This window comes from Jaculus jaculus (assembly GCF_020740685.1).
Source record: "Jaculus jaculus isolate mJacJac1 chromosome Y unlocalized genomic scaffold, mJacJac1.mat.Y.cur SUPER_Y_unloc_4, whole genome shotgun sequence".
NCBI classification, from domain to species: Eukaryota; Metazoa; Chordata; class Mammalia; order Rodentia; family Dipodidae; genus Jaculus; species Jaculus jaculus.
The window spans coordinates 368,251-379,516 of record NW_025423389.1 but is presented as its reverse complement, the minus strand read 5'-3'; positions in this window follow the sequence as shown (position 1 = coordinate 379,516).

Sequence of the window (11,266 nt, the reverse complement as noted above, 5' to 3'; positions counted from 1 at the left end):
TTTCCCCATGGTCAGTAATCCATACCCCCACACTAACCATATATGTTAGTGAGGTATCAGCCAGCAGCCTTCACACAGCCAATCACTCTGTGACCCATAGCACATACCTTTTCCTGCCACTACATGAATTGTTATAAGCCCATTCCCCTAATAAGTAAGAGAGCTGTCCTCTGACACAGTCTCCCAGGTGTTTCTTCTGGTAGCACTCACGTCCACTCAAGACCTTGCTCTGGAGTTGCTTGGACGCCTCTGGGAACAGGCTGGAGAGATTGCTTAGCAGTTAAGCACTTGCCTGTAAAGCCAAATGATCAAGGTATCACTCCCCAGTAGCCACATAAGCCAGATGCACAAGGTAGCATATGTTTCTGGAGTTTGTTTGTATCAGATGAAGACTCTGGCATGCACATTATCTATCTGATCATACATCTACTTTTAAAAAGTCATTAAAATAAAACTTACTCTTCGTTACAGAATCTGCTTCTCTTTTTCAGATAGATGCAGATCCTAAGGAGAGAGCTGCCCCATCATACCTCAAAAGGGGTCCGACTGAAACTAAAGAAAATTGGTGAAACAAGCGAGGGTGCTGTTTTCCTGATGAACCGGATACCAGCACAAATGGGAAGGAGACCAACACAGAGAAAACTCAATTCCTACCAAACCAGAGAGCCAGAGCCTCAAAGGCCCCCAACACCTCAGCACTGAAGCAGACCAAAAATGAACCCAACATGGCTCAGGGAAATTTTGTGGAAAAGGGGGTGGAAAGAATGTCAGAGCCACATGTTGGGTCATGATATTCAGAGACTTTTATCGTACCAAGAACTGTGGGCATTATGTGAACAATGCATGATCCATTTACATCAACAAGGAGGGGCCATTGGGAGGGGGTAGGTCATGGATGAGACTAAACAATGGTACCAAACTGCCTGTAGTTGCTTAAAAGAAAACTAATAAAAAAATTTAAACAAAAATATATTTTAGGGATGGCGAGATGGGTTAGCAATTAAGGTGCTTGTTTGTGAAGGACCTAGATTCAATCCCCAATACCCACATCAAGCCAGATGCATAAGGTGGCATATGTGTCTGGAGTTCATTTGCAGTGGCTGGAGTCCCCAGAGTGCCAATTTGTCTCTCCCTCTTCATAAATAAGTAAATAAAAATGAAATAAAATAAGAATATTTTATTTATTTGTCAGCAATGATAGAGAGAGAGAGAAAAAAGTGTGTGAACCCCAGGGCTTGGCATCACATGTCTACTTCCACTACTCTCCAGTTCACTGAATTCAGCAAGGGCTGTTACTTGAACTCAGAGCTAGTCAATTATACTAATCCTGGTAGTCCAGCTGTCGCTAGGGATCCTCTGTCTCCATATCCTGAGTGGTGGGGCATAGGCAGAATGGTCACCACTCCTACCAAGTATTTATGTATGTCATGGGGATCTGAACTCTGGTCTTCATGCTTGAATGCCAACGAGCTTACCCACTGAGCCATCTCCGCAGATCTAAACAGCTATTTAATTTAGAAAAATATGTATGTATTTATTTATTTATGAGGGGGCAAATTGAAAGAGAATGGGCAAGCCAGGGACTCCAATCACTGCCAGTGGACTCCAGAGTTATGCACCACATTTTGCATCTGGCTTACATGGGAATTAGGGAATCAAATCTGGGTACTGAGGTTTCATAGGAAAGCACCTTAACTGCTAAGCCATCACTCCACTCCATTTTCTGATTAAATTGTTTATTTTACTTCTTGATTTCTTTCCCTGGGACCAGAAGCTTTTGTCCAACAGAATGATCAAAGTGGATGCTCTCATCGCTTTCCAAGCAGCTGACCACCAGTTCCAGTGGGACTTAAGGGGGAATGTGGTGGTTTGATTCAGGTGTTCCCCATAAACTTAGGTGTTCTGAATGCTAGGTTCCCAGCTGATGGATATTTGGGAATTAAGGCCTCCTGGAGGGAGTGTGTTGTTGGGGGCGGGCTTATGGGCTTTATAGCCAGTTTCCCCATGCCAGTGTTTGGAATACCCTCCTGTTGCTGTAGTCCACCTTATGTTGGCCAGGGGGTGATGTCCACCCTCTGCTTATGCCATCTTTTTTCCCTGCCATCGTGGAGCTTCCCCTCGAGCCTGTAAGCCAAAATAAACCTCTTTTTCCCAGAAGCTGCTCTTGGTTGGGTGATTTCTACCAGCAATGTGAACCGGACTGCAACAGTGAAGTGGTACCGAGGAGTGGGGTTGCTGCTAGACACCTGACTATTGGCTTCGTCCTTTTGGAGCTGATTTTCAAGAGGAATGTGGAAGGAGTTGAAACCTTGGCCTAAGAGATGGCTTGAAGTGCTGTAAGTACAGCTTGATGGTCTATCCTGGTCAGAGCTGAAAGACCTGAAGGCAGTAAGAACCATGGACTGTGAGGTTTGGCTTATGAGGGTAAGAAAGAGCTTTGCTTGGACTGGGCTAGCAGTTTGTGTGAGAAGCTTGCTCTTGTGCCCATGTCCTGAGAAGTTGTGGAGGGTTGCTTTGCATAGAAATGAACTGGTGTGATCAGAGGGATATGGCACAGAAAGAAAAATCTTTGGGTGAACTGTTGCCCATTCAGCTGCAATTGAGAGATTACAACATTTTGAGACTGGGCTAGCTGACCTGTGCTGGGGCAACAGGAAGAATGTAGACTCTTTTGAAGGGGCCTGAGTGCTCAAGGAGTGTCCTGTTCTTCAAAATCAGCTTTATTCCCCACTGGATTAACAAATTGGCACCCTACCTGGTATCATGGAGTATAAGAAATGCTAAAAAGAGGGTCATTGAATTTGCAACACGGTCTTGTGTTTTGGAAATGGCCATGGGCAGTGTGAAGCAGGTTTGCTGGTTGCCTGCATAGAGACCCCATGGGGCCATGAGGATGAACCGTGCCTTACACTGGAGACCCAGTGGAGATGCCGGGACCATGAGATGGCTGCCGAGGTGCTGCCGGCCCTGATAAAGTTTCCCAGGACTGTGAGTAGCCTAGCTGGAGGGGTGGAATTGGAATGCCAGAGACTTGTTGCTGGTGAGAATTATTGGACTTGAAGATTTGTCACTGGCTAGAGTTGTTGGACTTGAAGCTACAGAGTTTGATGTTTGCCCAGGTTGTTTAAATCTTGTATTGGTTGAATGTTTCTTTGCTATGCCCAGTGCCATCTATTGCAGCGTGAATATTCTGTGCCATTATGGGTTTTTTGAGGTTATTTTTTTGGTATTATGGCTCAGTTAAAAGATCTTGGACTATGGGATATATGAACATCACTGGGATTGATAAAAATGATGGGGGCTTTTAAAATGAGATGAATGCATTGTATTTTACATCATGTATGGATATCAGTTTATGGGGGCCAGGGGAGGAGTGTGGTGGTTTGATTCAGGTGTCCCCATAAACTTAGGTGTTCTGAATGCTAGGTTTCCAGCTGATGGATATTTGGGAATTAATGCCTCCTGGAGGGAGTGTATTGTTGGGGGTGGGCTTATGGGTATTAAAGTCAGTTTCCCCATGCCAGTGTTTGGCACACCCTCCTGTTGCTGTGTCCCACCTTACGTTGCCCAGGGGGTGATGTCCACCCTCTGCTCATGCCATCGTTTTCCCCTGCCATCGTGAAGCTTCCCCTCGAGCCTGTAAGCCAAAATAAATCTCTTTTTCTCAGAAGCTGCTCTTGGTTGGGTGATTTCTACCAGCAATGCGAACCGGACTGCAACAGTAAAGCCGGAGCTGCTCCCCACCTTCTAGTGTGGATTGAAGACCAGTATGGACTAAAGACCAACATCAACTGAAGACCCACGTGGATCGAAACCCAGCTGCTCCTCAGGAAGCCTCCAGGCTTTCTGGCACCATCTGCAGTGCTGGGTCGGGACTGCTGAGGCATCTAGCCACGTGGACTGAGCAGCTACCAGGTTCAGTGATTCTCGGGCCTGCAACTGCTATTGGACTACTGTAAGCTAATCCAATAAATTCCCTTTTTAAAATAATTCATTCTAGCAATTCTGTTCCTCTAGCGAACCCTGACTAATACAGGGAATATTTGGCTTTGACCAGCATGCCTTGATGACAACCATCCTTTTTTTTATTGATTGTCAGTGATCAGTACCCACCCAATAATACTTTTCTCTTAATGGTTTTAGTGATCTGTGCCCAAAGTGGGCTATAAAATTACAAATAATATATTGCACAAATGATAAAGTCATATTATCATTATAGCATATTGTTGTAATTGCTTATTACCAAAGTTATTATGGTTACAAGTTTCTTACACTACACTTAATTTATACATTGAGGTTGGTAGAAGGTTATAAATATTTACATATATATGCCCTCCCATATTCTTCATCATAGCTCAGCATGAAAATGTGCTACGCAAGGGACCCAGCGACTTATTAAAATAATTTTAAATATAATAAACTTAGGCTGATGAGATAGCTCAGTGGTTAAGGCAGTTGTCTGCAGAGCATAAAATCCACACTTGATTCGGCAGTACCCACATAAAGCCATATGTTCAAAGTGACACATGCTTCTGGAGTCTGTTTGCAGCAGCTTTAGGCCCTGATACATCCATTCTCTCTGCCTGTCTCAGCTCAGTCTATCTCTGCTCTGCTTGCAAATAAATAGATTTTTTTTTTGAAAAATAAAATGACAAGCTCATTCACTTAAGATAAGGGTTGTCTCAGAAAACAGTCTATGCCAAGAATCTTTAAAATTTACAAGAGAGACTGGTTTGATGGTGTACTCCTTCAATGCCAGCACTGACTTGATGGTGCACACCTTCAATGATAGCACTCACTTGGGAGGCTAAGGTATGAGGACATAGTTGTGAGTTTGAAGCCTTCCTGGGCTGTAGAATAAGTTTTGGGTCAGCCTGACACAATGAGACTTAAGAAAACAAAAAAATTAACTAAAATTATGAAAGTCCTTCACGGAAGCAATCACTTAGAAAACTTAAAGCCTGTGATGTTGGTTTCCTCACACTAGTTGTTTGCTATGTTTCTTTTCCTGAGCTCTCAGAATACTATCTTTTGTTTTATGCTTGGGGGGGGGGGGGTAGGAATTCGCTCTAGCCCAGGCTGACCTGGAATTCACTGTGCAGTCTCAGGCTTTCCTTGAACTCATGACAATCCTTCTATCTGAGCCTCTACAGTGCTGGACGAGTTAGAGGAAATGCCTAAAAAGATTTCAAAAGAATGATTGTAAATATGTTGAAAGAAGTCAGAGAACAAATCAAAGGAGTCAAAGAGAAACTTAAAGAGGAAATCAAAGGAATCAAAGAAGATGCAGGACACCAATTTCATGAAATAAAGAAGGCAATACAAGACATAAATAAGGAAATAGAAATAATAAAGAAAAACCAGTCAGAATTACTAGCAATGAAGAACACAGTTAATGAAATAAAAAAAACTCTGTAGAAAATCTCATCAGTAGGATGGATGAGGGAGAGGACAGAACATCTAAGCTAGAAGACCAGGTGGCAGATCTAATACAGGCCAACAAAGAAAAAGACAAACTGATAGAAAAGTATGAGTGGGAATTTCAAGATATTTGGTACACTATGAAAAGATCAAATATTAGAATTCAGGGCATAGTAGATGGAGAAGAATTTCATTCAAAAGGCATAGTAGGTGTCTTCAACAAAATCATAGAAGAAAATTTCCCCCAAATTGGGAAAGAGGTGCCAATACAGATACAGGAAGCCTTTAGGACCCCAGCCAGACAAAACCCAGAAAGAATCTCTCCTCGCCATATTATAATCAAACTTCCAAATACACACACCAAAGAAAAAATGTTGAGAGCAGTTAGAGAGAAAAATCAAATTACCTACAAAAGCAAGCCTATCAGGATTACAGCAGATTATTCAACACAAACTTTTAAAGCCAGAAGGGCTTGGAGTGATATATTCCAAGTTCTGAAAGATAACAACTGTCAACCAATGTTACTTTATCTTGCAAAGTTATCCATTCAAATAGACAGAGAAATAAGGACATTTCATGAAAAAAGCAGGTTAAAGGAGTATTTGAAGACAAAACTAGTTCTACAGAAAATACTTGATAGAATCCTCCATGATGAAGAAAAGGAAAAGCACACATATAAGGAACCTAGAAAAAACAAGCAATACTCAAATACTAGTTAACACAAGAGAGCACAGGTAGAAACAGAACCACACATTAAAAAAATGGCAAACATAAATACACACCTTTCAATAATATCTCTTAATATCAACGGCCTCAATGCCCCAACAAAAAGACATAGATTTGCAGACTGGTTTAAAAAGCGGGAACCTATAATTTGTTGTCTCGAAGAAACTCACCTTTCTACAAAGGATAGACGTTATCTTAGGGTGAAATGTTGGAAGACGGTGTTTCAAGCAAATGGGCCTAGAAAACAAGCAGGGGTTGCTATCCTAATATCGGACAGGGTAGACTTTAGTCCAACGTTAGTCAAGAAAGATAAGAAAGGTCACTTTATATTGATTAAGGGCACACTCCAACAGGAGGACTTACAATCCTAAACATATATGCACCTAACATGGGGGCTCCCAAATTCGTCAAACAAACACTATTAGAACTCAGGTCACAGATAACACCAAACACAGTGGTGGTGGGTGACTTTAACACACCACTCTCATCTATTGACAGGTCATCCCGGGAAAGAATAAACAGAGAGGCATCTGGACTAAATGAGGTCATAGAAGGAATGGACTTAACAGATATATAGAGGACATTTCATCCAAATACTGCAGAATATACATTCTTTTCAGCAGCACATGGAACATTCTCTAAAATAGACCATACATTAGGACACAAAGCAAATCTTAACAAATTCAGGAAAATTGAAATAATTCCTTGCATTCTATCTGACCACAATGGAATTAAACTACAAATCAGTAGCAAGAAAGACTGTAGAGCATATACAAAATCATGGAAACTAAACAATACACTACTAAATGATGAATGGGTCAATGAAGAAATCAAGAAGGAAATCAAAAAATTTATAGAGTCAAATGATAATGAGAACACAACATACCAAAATCTCTGGGACACAATGAAGGCAGTTCTAAGAGGTAAATTTATAGCCTTAAGTGCCTATATTAAGAAATTAGAAAGGTCGCACGTAAACGACCTAATGCTTTGCCTTAAAGCCTTGGAAAAAGAAGAACAAGGCAAACCAAAAATCAGTAGAAGGGAAGAAATAATAAAGATTAGGGCAGAAATTAATGAAATAGAAACAAAAAGAACAATCCAAACAATTAATGAAACAAAGAGTTGGTTCTTTGAAAGGATAAACAAGATTGATAAACCCTTAGCAAATCTGACCAAAAGAAAGAGGGAAGAGACACAAATTAATAAAATCAGAGATGAACAAGGTAACATCACAACAGATTCCAGAGATATTCAAAAAATCAAATGGACATACTATAAAAGCATATACTCCACAAAGTATGAAAATCTGAAAGAAATGGATGATTTCCTTGATCTATATGACCTACCTAAATTTAATCAAAATGAGATTAATCACTTAAATAGACCTATAACAAACATGGAGATCCGAACAGTCATCAATAATCTCCCAACTAAAAAAAGCCCAGGCCCAGATGGATTCACTGCTGAATTTTACCAGACTTTTAAGGAAGAGCTAACACCATTGCTTCTTAAGCTTTTCCAGGAACCAAAAAAGACGGAATTCTACCAAACTCCTTCTATGAGGCCAGCATCACCCTGATACCAAAACCAGGCAAAGATAGAACAAAAAAAGAAAATTACAGACCAATCTCCCTCATGAACATAGATGCAAAAATTCTCAACAAAATATTGGCAAACAGAATACAAGAGTATATCAAAAAGATCTTTCACCCTGACCAAGTAGGCTTTATCGCAGAGATGCAGGGCTGGTTCAACATATGCAAATCTATAAATGTAATACATTACATAAATGGGTTGAAGGACAAAATCACGTGATCATCTCATTAGACGCAGAGAAAGCATTTGACAAAATCCAACATCCCTTCATGATAAAGTCCTACAGAGACTGGGAATAGAAGGAACGTATCTCAATATAATAAAAGCTATTTATGACAAGCCTACAGCCAACATATTACTAAATGTGGAAAAACTGGAAGCTTTTCCACTAAAATCAGGAAAAGACAAGGGTGTCCACTGTCCCCACTTTTACTTAATATAGTATTGGAAGTCTTAGCCATAGCAATAAGGCAAGAGACACACATAAAAAGGATACAAATTGGAAAGGAAGAGATCAAGTTATCATTATTTGCAGATGACATGATTCTATACATAAAGGACCCTAAAGACTCTACTAGCAAACTGTTAGAGCTGATCAAAACCTACAGCCATGTAGCAGGATACAAAATAAATACACAGAAATCAGTAGCCTTCATATATGCTAACAACAAACACACAGAGGATGAAATCAGAGAATCACTCCCGTTCACAATTGCATCAAAAAAAAAACATAAAGTACCTTGGAATCAACCTAACCAAGGAAGTAAGGAATCTCTACAATGAGAACTTTAAAACACTCAAGCAAGAAATTGCAGAAGACACTAGAAAGTGGAGAAACATCCCTTGTTCCTGGATTGGAAGAATCAATATTGTGAAAATGGCAACCTTACCTAAAGCAATCTACACATTTAATGCAATCCCTAACAAAATTACAAAGGCTTTCTTCATGGAAATAGAAGAAACAATCCAAGAATTCATTTGGAATCACAAAAAACGTCAAAAATCTAAAATAATACTGAGCAACAAAAATAAGGCTGGTGGTATCACCATACCTGATTTTAACCTATACTACAGAGCCATAGTAACAAAAACAGCATGGTACTCGCACAAAAACAGACATGTAGATCAGTGGAACAGAATAGAGGACCCAGATGTAAGCCCAAGTAGCTATATCTACCTGATATTCGATAAAAATGCCAAAAATACTCATTGGAGAAGAGACAGCCTCTTCAGCAAATGGTGTTGGGAAAACTGGATATACATCTGCAGAAGGATGAAAATAGATTCTTCTCTCTCGCCATGCACCAGAATTAAGTCCAAATGGATTAAAGACCTTAACATCAGACCTGAAACTCTGAAACTGCTAGAGGAAAAAGTAGGGGAAAACCTTCAACATATTGGTCTTGGCAAAGACTTGCTGAATACAACCCCAATTGCTCAGGCAATAAAACCACAGATTAATCACTGGGACCTCATGAAATTACAAAGATTTTGCACTGCAAAGGACACAGTGAAAAAAGCAAAGAGGCAACTTACAGAGTGGGAAAATATCTTCGCCAGCTATATATCTCATAAAGGATTAATATCTAGGATATACAAAGAACTCAAAAAGTTAAATAATAAGGAAACAAACAAGCCAATCAAAAAATGGGCTATGGAGCTCAATAGAGCATTCTCAAAGGAAGAAATACAAATGGCATATAAGCATCTAAAAAAATGTTCTACGTCACTAGTCATCAGGGAAATGCAGATTAAAACTACATTGAGATTCTATCTCACGCCTCTCAGATTGGCCACCATCATGAAAACAAATGATCAGAAATGTTGGCGGGGATGTGGAAAAAAAGGAACCCTTCTACACTGCTGGTGGGAATGCAATCTAGTCCAGCCATTGTGGAAATCAGTGTGGAGGTTCCTAAAACAGCTGAAGATTGATCTACCATATGACCCAGCTATAGCACTCCTAGGCATATATCCAGAGGACTCATCTCATTTCCTTAGAAGTACATGCTCAACCATGTTTATTCCTGCTCAATTTATAATAGCTGGGAAACGGAACCAGCCTATATGTCCCTCAACAGATGAGTGGATAATGAAGATGTGGCACATTTATACAATGGAGTTCTACTCAGCGGTAAAGAAAAATGAAGTTATGAAATTTGCAGAAAAATGGATGGACATGGAAAGTATTATACTAAGTGAGGTAACCCAGGCCCAGAAAGCCAAGTGCCACATGTTCTCTCTCATATGTGGATCCTAGCTACAGATGACTGGCTTCTGCATGAGAAGGAAAATACTTAGTAGCTGAGGCCAGTAAGGTAAAAAGGAGACATAAAGGGAAGAGAAAGGAAAGGAGGAGGATACTTAATAGGTTGATATTGTATATATGTAATTACAATGATTGTAATGGGGAGGTAATATGATGGAGAATGGAATTTCAAATGGGAAAGTGTAGGGGTGGGGAGGGATGGAATTACCATGGGATATATTTTATAATCATGGAAAATGTTAATAAAATTTTTTTAAAAAGTGGAACTATTCCATTGTAATTTGTTAATAGTGATGTTTTCTAGATTGAGTTTACTTTACCATGGGTAGGGGAAGGATGCCTGAGAAGGACACTCCTGCATCTCAGGCAAGTTGATGATCACTGCAAGAGGGGAGTCTGGTCCATCAGTGATGTAGTCACTTGTAAGTTCACCATTGCACAGTTTGTCACCTTCCACCTATTATTATGAACCAACAATAGTTAAAAGCCAGGTGTGGTGACACACACCTTTTAAATCCAGCACTTTCAAACCAGAGGTGGGAGGCTGCCATGAGTTCAAGGCCAGACTAAGTCTATCAAGTCAGCCTGGAGTAGAGTGAGACCCTACCTGAACAAAACCAAAATAAATAAATAAATAAATAAATAAATAATAAATGAAATTGAACTAACTAATTAATTAAAATAAAAAGTGGTTTATTTGGGGGAATAAGACAAAATGCATTACAGGCAAGTGTGAAAATATCAAAAATGAAAAATAAACTGGGCGTGGTGGTGCACTCGTTTAATCTCAGTACTCAGGTGCCGAGGTAGGAGGATCCCTGGGAGTATGAGGCCCTCCTGAGACTACAGTGTGAATTCCAGGTTAACCTGAGCTACAGTGAGACCCTGCCTCAAGAAACCAAACCAAACAAACAAATAAGTTTTTTAAAATATATATATAATAAAAAGACAACTATAATTGTCTCCCCCCACATAGCTCTAAGCTTTCCTTGCTTCTCAACTTCTTTCAAAATAGTTGTACTCAAGATGATATTTATGATTGAGTTCCATGGATTCCTGAAGGCCAACGGATGTTAGGATAGACTGCCCAAGAAGGAGATTTCTCAGCATGCCATGGGAACAGACACAGTGGAATCAGATTTGACAGGCAAAGGTGGATGTGTTTGCTAAATCACTCCCCACCCCCAGGATGCTTGGATCCATCAAGCCCTCCACGTTGGAGACATCAGGAGGGAAACACTTTGCAACCAA